We start from the raw sequence: 19,112 nt of genomic DNA, 5'->3' as shown, positions 1-19,112 counted from the left end.
GGCGTGTCACCAGGAATCTGTGTCCCTAAGAAACTTGCTACTCAACGTGTGATTTTTGAACCAACAGCATGAGCTTCACCTGGTTAGAAATGCATACCCATAAACCTCATTCCAGTCTTCCTGGAACAGATTTCAACAAAAGCCTGGGTGACGTGAGCACGTATTGAAGTTTGAGAAGCACCGCCTCACACTACCGCAAACATCCGTCGTTACGAACCACAAAGCAGAGCTTCCCTGAGGATTCTTTCCAAGTATACAGGCTGGATAACGAGCCTATTGAGTGCTAGACATAGAAACCACCTTGGAGATCACCGAACTTCAGAGATTTGCAAACCACTGTTTAGTAGCATTAGTGGAACATTACATGGAACCAAATATAAGGAGAAAATAAAGCAGATCCACTCTGTTTGACGTCGGGGATGGCTCCTTCTCTCCTGGGATCTCTGGTCCTTCATCTATTGAGTAATTTTTTTAAAATCTGTCCTGGACATGTTAGTGTGCTAGGTGGAGACTCCAGCTTCTGTTAGATTCTCCTGAAACGTGGTTTTATTTGACTGCTCATTTGTTTGCTCTGTTCAATCAGGCTGTTAATTTGATCACACTAAAACTGCCAACTCCAGCTCTTAGGGGTAGCTCACGTTTCAGCTCACCTTTATGTCTAAGCTAGAATTTGTCCCACGCTCCCGTAGTTCTTGAGGCACCTCGGAGACTGGGCAGAGTTTGTACTTGGAATTTCGGGCTTCCCTTCCTGACTCCTTCCTTCCAGGCACCCTCTCTCCCGGTTGACACAGTCACTCCAGTCTCTGACCTCTGGTTCAAAAGGCCAGAAAAATGATAAATTTCATTTGTTCTGTCTTTAGGGTTTTTTAATGTTTCAGTGGAGTGTCTTGTTTTGTTGTGTTTTGCTCTTGCAGCCTTCCAGTGTGGTGCTGGCTTTGGCCTGCCCTCACACTGAAGGCAGAAAAACAGGTCACTTGCTCATGTCACCCCCTCTACCCTCTGCAGTCAGCCCTCTCTCTTTCCTTTTCCCAGGCTACTTAGCTATATGGCAAGCAGAGAACCCGTCTTCATTTACTTTCCACTTCTATAAATGCCTAAAGCAAATTCTAACCTTGTAGTTTAGTCAAATAATTAGTTAACAATGTACTGAGCCGCCATTTTATGTGTGGTGTAATGCTGGGGCAGTGGGGGGAGAGGAAGGGGAGAGAACAGGAGTTTAAAATCTGATAGAACCTTCAGTGATCAGTGCGTTCTTCAAAGAGTCGTGTTGGCTTAATATTTCATCTTGGGCTGCTAAGATCCAGGGTAGCAAGGGCTCTTTCCTGGGGGACAAGCAAATGGAACTCTGTTGCCAGCTCTCCGGTTCACTAGCTGTGTGGCTTTGAGTACATCATACTTCTCTGGGACTCTATTTTCTCATCTGAAATTAGAGCCTGTTGTCCTAGGGAATCTCTGATTTCCTGCTAGGTCTAATGTTCTCTCATTTTACTAAGGCAAAGTAGCTAATTCTTGGGCCCCAGATGCCTGGAGAGTATAATTAGGGTTTTTTTTTATGTTCTTGATTTTTCACATTCAGGGTTATTAAACACAACATCATACTGTGAAGACACTAAGAAGAGGTCTTTTCCTCCTCAGAGCTTAATATATAGCACATTGGATCTTCTTCTAATTGGGTAGGTCACCCTGGAAGACTTCTACACTTTCACAGAGTGGGGTCAGAGGAAGCACGGTGGACCCAGGGATAACACAGACATATGGGAACAGATTCAGGATATCAACCTAAGGTCATTTATGAGGCATCCGCAACTCAGGAATTAAATACAACTTAATTTAGTTCCTCATGTAGGGTAGGTTTTGAAGTCAGAAACATTGGAGTCTATGTCCTATTTCACCACCAACTGTGTGTCTTTGGCAACTTATTTCAACTCTCTGGGCATCAGTGTCAGGTATTAAACTGAAATGACAATCCTACTTTACATAGCAGCTACGAAGACACAATCAGTAACAGGCAACAAAGCTTGTGTGATGCCTGATACGCAGCGTCTGATCAATGCACATTGACGCCGGGTGTACAATGTGAAGCTCCGTGCAGTGACACAAAAGAAGGAACCTAAGAGAGGCCTGGCACACAAAAGGTCTGTGGTCATACGTAGGGGAACAGACCCTCCAGCCCTGGTCAAGTTCTCAAATCACAGCAGCCCCAGATGACAGCTTGAGAAACCCTGAACCACAATGACCTACCTAAGCTGATCCCAGAATTCTTATTCTCAGAAATGTTAGGAGATCATAAATATTTGTTGTTTCAAGCTGTGGAATTTTGGAATAGTTTGTTATATAGGAATACATAATTAATATAGAGGCCAGCTACCAGTTGGTGGAAAGTTGACTACATTGATCCCCTTCCATCCTGGAATGACCAGTTTTGTCTCTCAGGGACAGATACCAGTTCTGGCTATGGGCTTGCCTTTCCTGACCAAAAAGCCTCATCCAGCACCATAATCTCCTGAAAATCATGGAATTCTTGATCCATAGGTGTAGAATCCATGCAATTAAGCCCTGGACCAGAGGAACTACTTGACTTCAGAGAAGATGCAGGAGTGGACCCATGACTGTGGAATCCACGGTCTTATCGCATACTTTCTCATCCCAAAGTAGCCAACCCTGGACTGCTGGAATGGACTACTGAAAGAAGAATTGAAGGGCCAGCTTGGAAACAATACTTTGCGAGGATTGGCTGCCATCCTCCCAGATGCAGTGTGTGCATTAAACCAGAGACTTCTGTCTGGCACTGTGTCCCAGTGGGAAGAATATATAGATTCAGGAACCAAGGGATGAAAGTAGGAATAGCACCAATTTCCATTAGTCACAATGACCCGCCAGGGAGCATTTTGTTACCTGTCACTGAAACTCTGCAGTGTTTGAAGTCCTGCTCACCAAAGGTGGTGTTCTCCTGCTGGGAAACAGCAGGAGCCCTTTCTAACAACAAGCTGCTGCTGCTAGGGTTTTCTTATGCCTGGAGCCCAATAGGAAATAAGGGGGAGTCACCATCTCAGAAGGGACACTGATCAGCAGAAGGACATAGGGCTGCTTTTACACACTGGGAGTGGGGAGAAATGTGTGTGGAACCCATAATCCCCACGGATGCTTCCTATGTTCCCTTGCCTAATGCAACTGTGAGCAGACGTGTGCAGCAAGGCTGCTCTGAAGGCTCGAACCCCTTCGGAAACGAAGGTTTGGGTCATCCCACCAAGTAGCCACGAAGACCCGTAATGATGGTATCAGGAGATGGGGAGAATTAGAATAGACAGTGAAGGAGGGAAGTGTAAGTGCTACTTGTAACCCCAAGATCACCTGTAGTGAACTAAGGCTGCAGTTTGTCCCAAAATAACTTCTTCTTTCAAGTTTCTTTTCAGGAAAAGTGGTCCACGCGATGCCTGGAGTATGAATCATCATAGCACAAGGCATTGGCTGGGGCAGCCCAGAAGGTCTCCGCCCAGATCCCCTTCAAGAGCACTTGGTACAAGGACCACAGGTGACCAACAGCCCCAACCACCAACCTTTGGGAAGAATGAGTGAGCATGACACGGTTACTAGTTCCAGCCTATTTCTCCCAGTGCTGGGGGGCCACCTTTGCTCAGGTACTACCCACTGCACTGGCGAAGACTGTCTCAGAACAGGGTTGCACACTGAGACTCTTCCTGCTACCACCCTTCTTCCCACCTCCCATCTCTGGATGTCGGACGTGAATCATTGCCTAAGGGTCCCCCCCCCACCTTCCCTGCCCCTTCTTACCTAATGTCTCACAAGCACCCCCCACCCCATCAACATGAATCTCATACCAAGCCCAATCCCACCTTCCAGCTCTTTCTTAGAAAACCCGATCTGGAACAGTTGGCTTGGCATGTCCCATTGGAAATCCTAATGAAATTGTATTTTGATCTGTGTTGAGTTTGTAGACTGGTTTTGGAGGAAGCTACCATGTTTACAATTTTGACTCTTCCCATCCAGGAAAATTATGTCTCTCCATTGGCCTCAGTCTTCTTCTGTATCCATCAACCAAGTTTTATCTTTTTTTTTCATGTGGGACTTTCGTATTTCTTCCATATTTTTCGTATTTCTTCCGTATTTCTTCTGTATTCCGTATTTCCTATTTCTTCCATATTTATTCTTAAGCTTTTGCTAGTTTTGTCATTATTGTGAGAAGGATTCTTTCTCCTGATAGGTAACTGGTCATTTATTACACTGCACTGCGATGTCTATGTACTTGTCTCTATCAGACTGAATTCCTTGAGGTCCCAGACCAGGTCTGTCTTGTTCACCAGCATATCACAACTGCTAAGCAAACTACTTGGCAGGTGATTAGAGCTTAACATGCCTTTGCTTGATTAATCATTCAATAAAATAATATATGAATATGTGCTACCCAAAACTGTTTTTCTACCATTAAAAGGTAAAAGGAGTGCCCATTTTTTCACCAGTTTTTTTTTTTATTTTTAAGTTTATGTACTTATTTTGAGACAGACAGAGACAGTGTGAGCAGGAGAAGGGCAGAGAGAGAGAGAGAGAGAGAGAGAGAGAGAAAATCCCAAGCAGTCTCGGCACATCAGTGCAGAGCCTGACACAGGGCTCGAACTCATGAAACTGTGAGATCATGATCTGAGCCGAAACCAAGAGTTGGACACTTAATCGACTTAGCCACCCAGGCGCCCCTTCACCAGTTTTTGACAGCTTTTAATTTTTTTTTTACACTTTATTTATTTTTGATAGAGAGACAGAGCACAACTGGGGGAGGGGGAGAGACAGAGAAAGAGAGAAAGAGAGACAGAATCCAAAGCAGGCTCCGGGCTCTGAGCTGTCAGCACAGAGCCCAATGCGGGGCTCGAACTCACAAACCGTGAGATCACGACCTGAGCCAAAGTCAGACGCTTAACCCACTGAGCCACCCAGGCACCCCTGTGTTTGACAGCTTTTAAACTAATCCTTTGCAACAGGGAGTACTAGTTGAATGAAGTCCAAACCCATATGGTCTACAAGCATTTATCTTTGTAAGTAGTGGACATAGTCTGAGCCTTCTTGGCTGCTGTGACCTGGTGGGAGCTCTGAGCAATGTTTGAATGCTCACCCACCCCCTGGATGCTGCTAATGCTTTCCTGCAGCCTGAAACTCCCTTTATGAGGCCACTGTCCCTTATCTTTGTGTCCAAATTCTATTCATGCTTTAAAATTCTGTTAAATTGCCACTGTCACATTAACCTCAAGAAGCTTTTGTGGTCCTCGAAGCATCAAGGAAATGCCTACCCATCTGCAAATACAGGTAATTATGAAGGATGCACTTACAGCTAATATAAACATTCATTTATATAAGACAGTGTGTATTATATAACTATATATTCTCTGTACAATATATACTATATATACTGTAATAGGTAGTATACATAAAATAGCCAGTTTGGGCATGTGCATGAAGTATTTTTAATAAAATAGAAAATTTGTCAAGTAAAGTGAAGTGAAATGATGTGAAGGGAAATAAAAGACAGTGAAGTGATGTGAAGTGACAGGTGACGGGAGGTCCACATAATCATGTGTCACTCCATCACTGTCCAATCCCCAGGGGATGGAGAATCCAACAAATGGAGGCAGTAAGGAACGTTAGTAATGTATCGGGAACCGTGTTAGATATTTTCATATTCATAATAATGACAGTAGTAAGAACAATGATGGAACACGTTTCCCCTTAACAATGGTTTCAATTCATAGAATCACTTCCATGCGTGTGGCATTTTGCATCATCTCATATGACACATGCAACTTTATGTGATAGATGACATTCTACAGATGATGGCAAGACTGAATCTCCAAGAAGTTCACTGACTTGCTCAACATAGTTCAGCTATGGATTTCCAGTATTAAGAATCTAATCCAGGGGCACCTGGGTGGCTCAGTCCGGTAAGCATCAACTCTCGATTTCAGCTCAGGTCATGATCATGCGGTTCATGAGATCAAGCCTCGCATTGGGCTCTGCACTAACAGCATGGAGCCTGCTTGGGATTCTCTCTCCTCTTTCTCCGCCCCTCCCCTTCTCTCTCTCTGTCTCTCTCTCTCAAAATAAATAAATTAATTTAAAAAAATAATCGAATCCAGGTCAGGCTAGTTCTGACTCCCCAAACTCTTAAGATACTCCCTTATACTGTCCCTATTTGGTTAAAAGGCTAAAATATAAATTATTGCAAAAAAATAAAAAGACCTTATACCCTGTCCCATACTTTCTGAGTAATGAGGATTAGAGGGGTATTAATTGTATGTATCTTTCAGGACTACACCTCACTGGATTGCGCTCATCATACAAGGTTATAGTATGAAATATAGTAAACAGGACTTAATCCCATGTGCTGATTCCCAAATATGTCAGATATTCAAGGATTTCCTAGCATTTGAGAAGCATTCAATACAAAAGACAGGAAATGAGAACAAACAGAATAAAACAACCTAGGGAAGAAAGTTAAAAAAGAAAAACTGTCATTAATAACCCTGGATAGATCAGAGAACATCCTGTACCTCTGATACATGAAAAGAACAATATATTTTTTAAAGAAGATAATATCATGAGCTCTTGGAAATTAAAAATATAACTTCGGAAATGAATAAAAAGGACAGCAGAACTGGAGGCTGAAGGTACGTGATTCTCCCGGAAAGTAAAGCACGAAAACCAAGGGAAGGGAAATGAGAAAGAAGGAATAAGATTGGAGGACAAACACAGAAGGTACAATAGAACAGAGAAAATGGAGTACAGGAACTAACCAACGGGGTTGGGAAGAAACGGTTCAGGAGGATTTCCCGGAACTGAAGTCTTTAATTCCAAGACTGGAAGTGTCTACCTGAAGCTCCGCACAGCAGGTAGAAATCTCAGGTGCACAAAGTCACATCACCATAATATTTCAGGACCGTGGCAGTCGGAACTAAAAGCAGGGCTCCTGAAGATGCCCCACTCCCTGTATCGCTGCCCTGTTCTGGGAATATGACGGATCTTATTCCTGTGATTAGGTTATACTACCTGCACAGTCGACATTAATTAGGGAGACCGCCCCAGTGAGCCTGATCTAACATGGTCAGAAGCATGAGCCTTTTAAGAGAAAGAGCTTCCTCTGACCAGGTGCAGAAAAGGAAGGCAGACACTGCAAGCCCCCGAGCACCTGATGCCCCGCTGTTGGCTTTAAGATGGAAGGAGCCATGTGTCACGGAACCCTCAGGTGACAACCAGCAAGAAAATGGATCTCCAAGAGCAAGGAACCAAATTCCAAGAATGAGTTTGGAAGGCATTTTTTCACAGTGTCCAGACAAGAACTTGGCCAGCCTGGCACTTTGATTTCAACCTTGTGATGCCCTGGACGGAGAACTCACCCACACCATATCACACTTCTGTCCCTACAAAGCTGTGAACCAAAACCTGAGTGTTGTTTCAAGCCACGCAGTTTATGGTAACTTGTCATGTAGTGATAGAAAGTGAATATACCAACTCTGAGGCTAGGCAGATCTTACCAGCTTCCAAGAGAAAGGGAAAAACATTTTCATATGCAGGGTCAAGAATAGATAAGAACCGGGCTTTTCACCAGTAATAATGAAATCTGGATGATATGAAAGAGTGACTTTCTAATTCTGATGTCAGAATTATTTCATCTTAGAATTCAAAGTCTAGTAAATGAACAACATGGGGCTTAGGGGCATTGACCCCACGCAGTCAAAAGTCTGCATCTACCTTTGACTCCCCCAAAACTAACTATGTACAAATAGTCCACTGTTGGCCGGAAGCATTATCAATAACATACTCAGCCAGCTAACACATATTTTGTATGTGTGCTTACAATTCTTACAATACAGTAAGCTAGACAAAGGAAAATATTATTAAGAAAATCGTAAGAAAAAATATATTCACAGTACTGTACTGTTTTCATTGAAAACAAAAATCCACAGGTAAATAGACCCATGCACTTCAAACCCATGTTGTTCAAGGGTCAACTGCAAAACAATCAATTCAGTATGAGACTAGAAAAAAAAAATTGTCAGAATATCTCAAATACCTTTCATCCAGTACACTATTATCAAAAAGCTAATAGAAAATGTGCTCCATTCAAACTAAGGCATAAGCCAAAGGAAGGGTAGGATAGATTTTAAAAACTGAGAATTCAGTATGAGAGAGGCAAAAGTAATCTCCAGGACGATGGCAAAGAAAGAGCTGAAGTTAACAGTTGGACCATAATTCTAGGGAACAACTAGGGGGATTGGAAACAGGACAGAAGGCTATGGGAGAGCTTCTTTCAAAAAAGATAAAAATGACAGGCTATCTAATTTTTCATATATTTAGAGAGATTTGTACAACAGGGGCAGAATCTGGTCAGAGTTAGTGAGAACAACAGGTAAAAAGTAAGCAAACAGGCAAATCAAACAAAACAATAACTTTGAGGAAAAGGAAACACAAGGTAGGAAAATGCAATAGAACCGAGTATATGTGGCATCAGCTGTTAGTGTTTGTGTAGCCATGATAACATAAACATTGTGTGTTGAGGATGTAGAAATGCGGAGTATGCGTGGTTGGCGGGGGGGGGGGGGGGGAGGTGTGAAAACAAACAAATCCTCAAGTTCTATTACGGGAAGTGAAAGGGTTACCTGTAAGTAACGGACAGGTGCCGGGACAACAGGCGCCATAAACCTGTTTATATCCTCCCTCAATTCATACACTGAAACCTCATCCCCAGGAGGATGGTATTGGAGCGGATGGAGCCTTTGGGAGTTGGAGGGGGAGCCCTCATGACGGGATCAGTGCCTTTATCAAAGACACCCCAGAGAACCTCCCGGCCCCTTCCCACGCGAGAACGCAACAAAAACATGGCCTTGTATGAATCAGGCAGTGGGCCTTGCCAGAATCAGACCACACTGGCACCCTGGTCCCGGACTTTCAGCCTCCAGAACCGTGAGAAATAAATGTTTGTTGTTTAAGCTCCCCGGTCTGTGGTATTTTGTTATGGTGGCTTGAATGGACAAAGACAATGGGTCGTTTAGATAAATAAACCAACTGAATGGTTTCAAAGTGACTGCCTCTGCAGAGTGGGCGATGGGATAACAGTGGTTTGTGTAGAAGGCTCAGAAAACGACAGGACTTTGTAAGTTAAGCACACTGTAACATAAATTTAAAAAGTCAATGGAGGGGTGCCTGGGCGGCTCGTCAGTTAAGCACCTGACTCTTGGCTTGGGCTCAGGTCATGATCTCACGGTCCTGGAATCAAGCCCCCTGTCAGGCTTCGTGCTGAGCCCGGAGCCTGTTAGGATTTTCTCTCTCCCTCTCTCTGTGCCCCTCCCCTGCTCATGCACTCTCTTTCTCTCTCAAAATAAATAAATAAACTTTTTAAAAAAAATAAATAAATAAATAAGAAGTAGATGGAAAGGAGAAACAGAGGGCGGGAAGTGGGGGAGGGCACGAAGGCACGGGCCCGCAGAGAGAAACGCCTTCCTGATTTGATGTGCTCTCTTTCTGGGAATTTTGTCCCTATGAATCAGGAGTATTTCCATCACCACAGGCTGGTAAACCCTTAATTTAGGTAAGTCAAGACAGTCTTGCTTTGGTTCCTCCTACGCGGACTCTAGTTTCTTAGGAACAATTGGGGAGCACAGAATTTGAGAGGCATATTGTGTGAAGTAATTGTTTGCTTAAAAAATATTTGAGCAGCAGCAGAGGTGAGAGAAGGTTTCATATTATAGGAGTGACACCTCACTGACATTCTGTGGGTTTTCCTTTGATCTGTTAGCATGCAAAACTCACAGTAGATTTGATCTGAAAATGATATAGTGGGGATTTTCTTGCCAGAATGTATAATTTTCTAACACAATGTCTTTGGCACATATAATGAAGCTGTCTGGGCCAACAGGATGATATGCTCAGGGTAATTCCAACCTCGACCACCTGGGATTATGGAGGGAAGGAAAAAGATGTGAAGGCAGCACTCTGTTTATAAAGAAATGGAGGGGGGGGGGGGGGGGGGGAACAGGTGGTTTTGAGACCAGGTTGTACCCAGGCTAGAGAAGGAGGGTGGCTTAATGAAAAGAACGTGATTTTTGAATTCCAAGCAGCTTAGGTTTGAATCCTGGCTTACCTGTGGTAAGTGACCTTGGGCAAATGGTTTCCGTCTTCTGATCGACTTTGATTCTCTTCACAAAAAGGGCAAGATAAGCCATGCCTTCACATGAGATCGTGAAGCCCAGGAATTTTGATGCAAAAGATCTAACGCTGTGTCTGGGAGACTCTCAGTTTATGTCACGTGCACACACACACGTGTGCACACCCCGGCACGTGCACACCCATCAAGGAGGCAATCAGAAGGGGATAAGACTGAAAGTGGGTGGACCCTACCCCAGTGAAATCTGTCTCTTTATCTCTGCACCTATAGCTCTTGACTCATCTACCTCTGCTGCTTCTCGTGATCTCTGCCCGTTCCTCTCCAAATCTCACTGAGGTGTCACTGGCATCACTGAACAGAAAAGTGCGCAACATAGTCCTTTCCTGGGAATACCTCATGATCCGGTATGGAACACAGATTTGCAGGACAAAATAATAAAAGGACAAACACAATACGATTGCTCTAGCCACCTAAGTACAAGGTGCAGTCACCTGGATAGAGGCCCCTCAGCTCAAGGTGAACCATAGAGCATGCTAACAGTGGGGTGGGATTGTGGGGAAGCCCGGGGCAAGGAGAGATGACTATAGGTTTAATTCCAAGATGGTCTGCTGGTATAAGCAATAGTATGTGTGGGTGGACACGGCCTAGATGTAGGGCTGCTTCATGACTTGATATGAAAAGTGATTCTCTTCCTTGCAGAAGCGTTCAGGGTGGCCAAGAAAAGGATGCTCACTCAGATATATTTGCTTGATTCTTTCCTTCCTCTCTACCTACCTACCCACCTACCTTCCCATCTTCCTTCATGATTGGCACATCACAACCATGCCAGATGCTGGAAATATAGAAGTGAATAAAAACAATCCTTGCCCTTGAAGTGTTAAATATCTACTAAGAAAGACTTTCAAGAACTTCAATCAGCAGCAAAATGGAAATAAGACATGGTCAGTATAAATTAAAAAAAGACAAATTTGCCTTTGATTTGGGAGGACCTGGAGGTTCCTGTATGAGTGGGCTGCAACAGGGAAGATTGATGGAGTTTTCTGAAAGGCATGAGAATAATAAGACTTTGGCAAGTACTTGTGGAAAGGAAGAGCATCTCAGGCTCAGGAAACTGGTTAAGTAAAGTCTTGGATTTTGGAGAGCAGAGAATTATCTGGGGAAAAGAAATGCAAAGCATTCTCTAGATCATAACGCCAACCCTGAAGTGTACAACGTTCAGCTCTTTCTAGTCTGACATCAGTCGCAGATGAATACATTCTTCTGGTCGTTGAGGGCTCAGGCACAGCTCAGGTGGCACCACATGACCTCAGAAACTGCCTGGCTTTATGTGAAATAAGTTGAACCTTCCTCATTCCATTGGATATTGGATTCCCAGTAACAGCAGTGTCCTTTTAAAACTGAGTTCCATTTTACAGTTTACAAAAGAATTTCACATTCAATCCCTCTACATCCAGGAGGATATGCATTATTATGCCCACTTTACAGATAAAAAATGAGCTTCCCTAAAGTCATCTATCTATAAATGCCAAGTGATAAAGCAGTCCAGAGGCCAGCTGAGTGTCCAGGGTGGCCAGGGAAATGATAATACACCTACATAGTTGGGACTCTGTTGAAATGAGCAGTTTTAAGACAGTTCTTGCTGGGCTGAAAAGGAGCTGCCGTCAGAACTCAAATGAGGACAATCTGCCTTCAAACAACAGTGACTTCTGGGCTCTATATTAAAATAAAAGCCCAGGCTTTAGGTCTACTTATGTGATATAAGGAGGAAATTCTAAGGAAAAATGAACTAAAGTAACAGCCAAAGTAACTAAAGTTAATCTTAAGTTAAACCTCAGTTGTGATACAGCAAAACATGCTCAGGATGAAAAGGAAAGAATGGTCCCTTGGGATAATTTTTAAGGTAGAAAATAGTTTATCAGAATTCCTCAAAAACAGAATTGGCCAGGCAGTGAGGTCATGACCTAAGCTAATCCAGTCAGAGTGAACTTCACGACTTCAATTGGTCATACTTCGCATGGTCATTTTCATGCTGGATCTGAACCAGTTAGGATGCAGCCTAAGAGCTGTCTTGAGCCAGCTGGTGACTCTGGGAGCCTATTGGAGAGTGAGATCGGCACAGAGACAGCAGGGCAAAGACACAGAGAGATACAAGAACCACGTCCTGATGGCCTCGCTTAAGTACCTGTAGAATCACACTTGAAGTCAAATGGGTTTCTAGGTGGGTGAGTCACACAAGGCAATACATTCCCTTTTGTGGTCAAGTCAGTTAAAATCAAGTGTTTTGTTAACTTTAGACTGCAATAATCTCAATTAATAAAAGATTGCCATACACTCAAGATCTTGGGAAAGAAAATTAAAGGTTACCTTGGTTCTGATATAAGTTTGTAGGCAATTTTCTGGGCCTGTTTAGACAATGATAAAATGGGTACTTTGATGTCCATTATCAGAAGAAACCCACATGGCTTATCCAAAGAGCACTTGGAGAAACCTTCTATGCTAATTTGGATGTAAAGTTTAAAAAATTAAAAAAAAAATTAAAAAAAGAAACCTTCTAAAAAATGGCATTAATATAGATATATTGGGGTGCCTGGGTGGCTCAGTCAGTTAAGCATCCAACTTCGGCTTGGGTCATGATCTCATGGCTCGTGGGTTCGAGCCCCACATCAGGCTCTGTGCTGACAGCTCAGGGCCTAGATCCTGCTTCATATTGTGTCTCCTCTCTCTCTCTCTCTCTCTCTCTCTCTCTCTCTCTGCCCCTCCCCCACTCATGTTCTCTCTCTTTCTCTCTCTCTCTCTCTCTCTCAGAAATAAATAAAAAACATTAAAATTAAAAAATATATATAATTAATAACAGAAATTAATCCTGTCATTCCTTTGCTGATCAAATCTATAAGATTGGAAGATGCTCCAGGGAAGCCACAATTGGCTGATTCTCAAGAACTGGAGAATAAAATCGTTGTAGCCTTGGGAACCAACCTGGCACCTAACACATACTGTGTTCTTAGAAAATGTGCATTGAATGAACAAACTAATGACTTACTACATTACCCGACAAATGCCCATTTTTCTAAGCCTAGATTTCTGGAATCAATACATATTCAAAGACAGAAAGATAAGTAACATATTGCCTAACGCACAACCATCAAGAGGCTGGTATAATGTACTTACATGGCAATTCCCATGGTAACCACATGGATGGTCCGGTGGGAGAAGGGAGGCATGCCCTGGCAAGGACCATGTTGAGACCAAAGTGTAGTTATCCATGACATTCCAAAGCCACCTGTTCTCTCAAAGCCCATTCTCACCTCCCAAGACATCATACATTCTTTTTCACAGGAATCTGAGACAAGCAAAGGAGCCCCTGAGGAATATAGGGGAAGTCACCACAGGGTCTGCAAGTCAAGTTCTCTCAAGTAGAGCATCATCCATCTGCTGTCACAAAGCTCTAGGCCCAATGTGAGTCAGAGCAACGGCCCCTGGCAAATTACATCAGCTTACCCTGATTTAGAGGACTTAGTGAATTTTTACAAATGGAAATAAACCCAGAGGAAATATTATGAAAATGAATCTGTAAACATTGAAATTGAATGTAATCATGAACAAGTCATAGCTTAGACTAATGAAGAATAAATTATGCTGGAATGCAGAACCAGCTTTGTTCCTCAGTATGACTGCAAAAAAAAAAAAAAAATGTCAATGGGAGGAAGGGCCTCTGTGACTCTAGACTTAAAGATATAGTTTGATGAGCCACTGCAAAATTGACCTCTGAACTTGACCATGAGTGCAGGTCAACCACTTGAGCCAGAAAATAATAAAAAATATATAATAACTTCTTTGCAGGAGCTATGCATCTCTTGCTCAAAATCTTTTTCGCTTTTTTCCCCTCCTCTACTCTTTTCTGCTCAGAGAAGATAAACGCTTAATTCCTTGGGATACATTTGACCCAAATTTTCTGATCTAAATACCATCATTCCCCCATCCTCTTCCAAAGATATTGCTGAATAGCAATTTTGGTTTTTGGAACCAGGTCTTTATAACATCCTCATTATTGCAATGTCTTTTCTCCCCTTTTATTTCTACTTAAATTGCAGGTTCAGTTCAGCAACACCATTCTTTGGGCCAGTTCCTGGCATTATCAGCAACACACTCTCTTTTATGTCTCTGCTGACAGATCACTAACTTTTAAACTTTATTCTCAAGAATTTGCCTCATTTATACATCTTCTAGTTTATATGTCTGAGATAAATGCATTCAGCCTATTTCCGCCTGTCCAACAGTTCAAAAAGAGTATATAAGTTTTCAGAGAAGACGTGTCTCTGTGAAGACAGACCACTTAAGTCATGTTCCACATCTGGAACCACACACCCAGAGCCACATAAAATCTGGCTTCTATCACTTTTGCGTTGTTCATATCCTCAGTCATGAGCTGACCCAGATTTGACCCTGTGATCTTTCTGTTTCCATCATCTTCTTTTTTTAACATTTATTTTTTTAACATTTTATTCATTTTTTGAGAGACAGAGCACGAGTGGGGGAGGGGCAGAGAGAGAGGGAGACACAGAATCCAAAGCAGGCTCCAGGCTCTGAACAGACAACACAAAGCCCAACATGGGGCTTGAACTCACAGACTGTGAGATCATGACCTGAGCTGAAGTCGGACGCTTAACCAATTGAGCCACCCAGGGACCCCTCCATCATCTTCTTAACCCAGGCTGCAGTAGCCATTTTCCAAGATGGCCTTCAATTATTCCTACCTCCTAATTTTCATGTTCTTGAATAGGGCTTCAACTAAAGAAATAGTGCCAAAATGACAGTGTGACTTTCAAAGCTAGGTCATAAAAGTCCAAGTGGTTTTCTCCTTGCCCTTTCTTGTATCACCCAGTTTGGGGGATGTCAGCTGCCATGTTGTTGGCATGCTCAAGCAGCCCTATGGAGCCATCCATATGGCAAGGACCCAAAGCCTTCTGCCAACAACCAGCAATAACTTGTCAAGCATCTGAGTGAGCCATCTTGGAAGTGGCCCCTCTAGTCCCAGGAAAATCTTCAAATGACAGCAATCCTAGCCAAAATCTTGATGACAATTTCACCAGAGATCCTGAGCCAGAAACACCCCTGGACTTCTGACCCACAAAAGCTGTATGAGATATTAAATGCTTATTGCTGTTTCAAGCCACTAAGTTCTGGGACAATTACACAGCAGCAGATAACCAATGCATGGGGACACCTTAGGCTCTGTTTATCTAGCTTCAGCATTAACTTCCTTACTCTAACTAAGATGGACAAATAAATGAACAACAATTTAAGCATTTTATTTGTTAATTGTTTATTAAATAACTAATATGGGCCAGGTATTATAATTTAAATACGCTGTATTATGTATGCACTACTAGTTATTAACTGAATTATGGGGATAAAATTGTACTTACGATAGAAAAATTTTCAATGAGAATTAAATGAGATAATGTATGTAAAAGGTTCATCAGTGCCTGGCACATAGTTCACACTGAATACATGCTAGTAATAATAATAATTATTTAAAATAATAACAATGATAACTTTATTAGTAATGTTCTGGTGCTCAATTAAGTTGAGTAAGATCCTATTAGGTAGGTAGCAGATCATGACCCAAACCCAGGTCTATTTGGTTTACTATCCATGCTCTTAATAATCAATTAGGTGTAATTATATGGTGTTCTATTGAGTCAAGCACCACCTTGGTCATTTGGGATAGAAAGGAAAATAACAAACATCATCCCTCCTCAAGATCTTACAGTGAAGTAAAGAAACGTATATTTTACTTTATTTTTTTTTAATATTTATTTACTTTTGAGAGAGAGAGTGAGCATGAGCAGGGGAGGGAGAGCAGGGGAGGGACAGAGAAAGAGGGAGACAGGATCCCAAGCAGGCTCTGCACTGACAACAGCAAGCCCAATGTGGGGCTCAAACTCAGGAACTGAGAGATGATGACCTGAGCCAAAGTCAGACGCTTAACCAACTGAGCCACCCAGGTGCCCCAAGCAACTTGTATTTTATGCATGCAACCAAATCTGAAAAGCACCAGGGTGGAAATCCACACAGCGAGAAGAGAGGACACAAAGAAGGAAGTGACCAATCAGTTGAGTTTTAGCTCTAGCCATTTTTGACCCAGGCTCTTTGAGACTCCTCTTCCCACCCCATCGTCCATGGATTTCCATCCAACTACACCAAACTGGTTCACATCTGGTATGTTCTTGACATCTCACAAATTAAAATGCTCACTCGCAGTATTCAGAAACCAGCATGCTGCCCTGGGGACTATGGCTTTTGAAGGGCAGCACTTCTGGCTTTTGGCACACACGTTGGTGGACTGCCATGGGTGGCCTGAAACCCCAGTGGCTTGCTGCAGTGTGGCCTCCTGTCTTGGGTTAAGCGTTGGATGAGAGCAAAGATCAACACTTCAATAGCAGGGAAATGGTACACAGACAGCTTTTTCCCAGAAGAACTGGCACAGAGATGTAGATGAAGTTCTACCCTTGAGAAAGGGTCTCCTTGTAAGGTCTCAACTTCACCCCAAATTTCCTCCAGAACCTTACTGTTGCTTACCCAAATTCACATTTCCTGCCAAAAGGAGAAAAGAGGAAACTCCTTCTTATTCTTCAAGGAGGGTAAAGCCCAGAAATGAAAGTATTGTATTTAGCAGTCGGCCTTTATTTTCAATACCCACAGCATCCTATAGACACAGTGTGCTGAGCCAGGGTTTCCAAGTCCCTCGGTGACAGACCCTGACCTACCAAGCCTTTGGTGGCCAGTGATAACTACAAATGGGAACATCCCCAAAACATCTTTTTCCATGGCAAACTGCCTCCCCTCAGCTGAAGCTCGGCTGGTCACTGCACTCAAAACTGTAAAATGGATGTGAGAGTAGGACCGGCAGAGATGTGGGCTTCGGCGAGCCCTCCACCACTCTCCAAGCTTTAATTACAGACTTGTCATTGTGCCCCATGCCATAAAATTGTTAGAGAAGCAGATCAGCCTGCAGAGTCCAGAGGACATAGAAAGGGCTAGCAGTTAAAATGGGGGAAAATCATCTCTTGGCTTGTAAACTCAACCAATTTGATCTGTGGGACATTGACAGATTATAAATACGGAACTGCATGATGCCATTTTTATAGGCATTTTATGAGTGTAATAACCAGGAGAAGGATTGCCCATGGCTGAAATGCAGTTGTGGTTTATGGAAATGGTCACTTTGGTTGGTTGTCTCTCTATATCCCCCTTCTGCATTCTTTACAGACAAATGATTTAGCTGTTCCTAGTTATATGTAAATATATAAATATATTGCTTTCTATCCTTCTGAGGCAAGCCAAAATGAACTTGAAACCTTGCTTTTTTGGCTGTTTTTATACTAATTAATGTTTTTATTGCAACCCATTTATAGTTAATGATGCATCCAAGAGCACTGCAATTTGGAAGATGTAAATGATGTTATATTTTTTATGGGTTTAGCTTTTTTTCTTTTTTAACCTTTTATATATCATGGGGGGGGGAAGGAAATTATCTGCCTTGGTTCATTTTCTGGGTTAGAAAAAAACACTCTGCCACTTTCTTTCTTAATTGAAAATGGGGCTCCTCCACTGTCCTACTTAATTCCTTAATGCCCATTCAGACAGCCAGAGAGGCGTTTGAGCAAGTCATTACCACATGTGAATGCAGCAACTTGGAAATTGATTAATCCATCATGTGAATATTTTCAACCACTCCAAGGCACACAACAAAATTCTAATGAAAACCCATCGAACGTGGGAGGGACACCACCATTGACGGCTGCTTTCAATCAATCCAAAGGCCTCAGTTAACCTTTCTTGGAGTCTGCTTTGTGGTGCTATGCGAATGTAACAAGATTGGAGACGTAGCAGAGTCAAATCAAGTAAGGTATTACCTGTGCTACCAGTACTCCAGAGCCAAATTGGTCTACGATGCCCGACAGCTGAGGGTAAGGCAGCAAGAGTTTGATGTGGTGTCCAAAACACTGACTTCCTTAATGGATGGAAAGCCAAATACCTCCCCCTTCTCTCTTCTCCCACCCTCCCACCCTCTTTCTCTCTCCTTCCCCAGTAACCAGGCCTACTAACACTACCAGAAATTACATTTTGTGTGGTATATTAGAAAGACCAGCTATACGGATGGGTCCTTCACAACAGACTTATAAGAGAGGATTTACTATTCCAAATTGCTATCTCCAATTTTCCAATGAGGAAACAGTTTGAGGGAGTTAAAGGGACTTGGTCAAGGTCACAAATAAGGAAAGGCTGAGTCTGAGACTTAAACCCAGTTTTACAATGCATGATAATTCTCTTTATTACATATTATCATCTTCATTTTATTTAAGAAAAAAAGGACACGGGGGAGTAAAAAGCCTCGCCAAAGACCACTCATCCATTAAGCACATAACTGTTGTTTGAATACTGGCTCTGTTAGGATGAAGAATTAGATTCTATTCTAGAACTAGGGACCTGAGAAGCTGCATTTCTGTAAACACAGATCATTCTCTGATCCTTGAGTGAACACAAAGACCAACAATTGTTACGAAAGTATTGATTGTTGCCAAAATCTCATTTCTTAATTATACCAAGTGGTAACTAATGAATAATGGCTATGAAAATTATCTGGAAAAATCTGAAGGTAAAAAACCAAAACATTCTTCCAAAATACTGAAGACTGTGTTAGAGAATGAAAAAGAATCTACATGGTTCCCTTCCCTTCTCTTCTTTGTGATTTTTTTCAAGAACTGAAAAATACCCTACCGGCTTTCACAATTAATTTGAGGTAGAACCCACAAGTTTATGCAATAATGGTAGAAAAATACATAAACATAAATAATGGGTCAGGTGAGACCAATCCTGCCTCATAATAAGGTAAATCATTAAAGCAGAGTGGTGGTGTTGCACGAACACGGGCAGAACAAGA

The sequence above is a fragment of the Panthera uncia genome, chromosome F2, assembly GCF_023721935.1.
Source record: "Panthera uncia isolate 11264 chromosome F2, Puncia_PCG_1.0, whole genome shotgun sequence".
Taxonomy (NCBI): Eukaryota; Metazoa; Chordata; class Mammalia; order Carnivora; family Felidae; genus Panthera; species Panthera uncia.
This window is presented reverse-complemented; position numbering follows the sequence as displayed.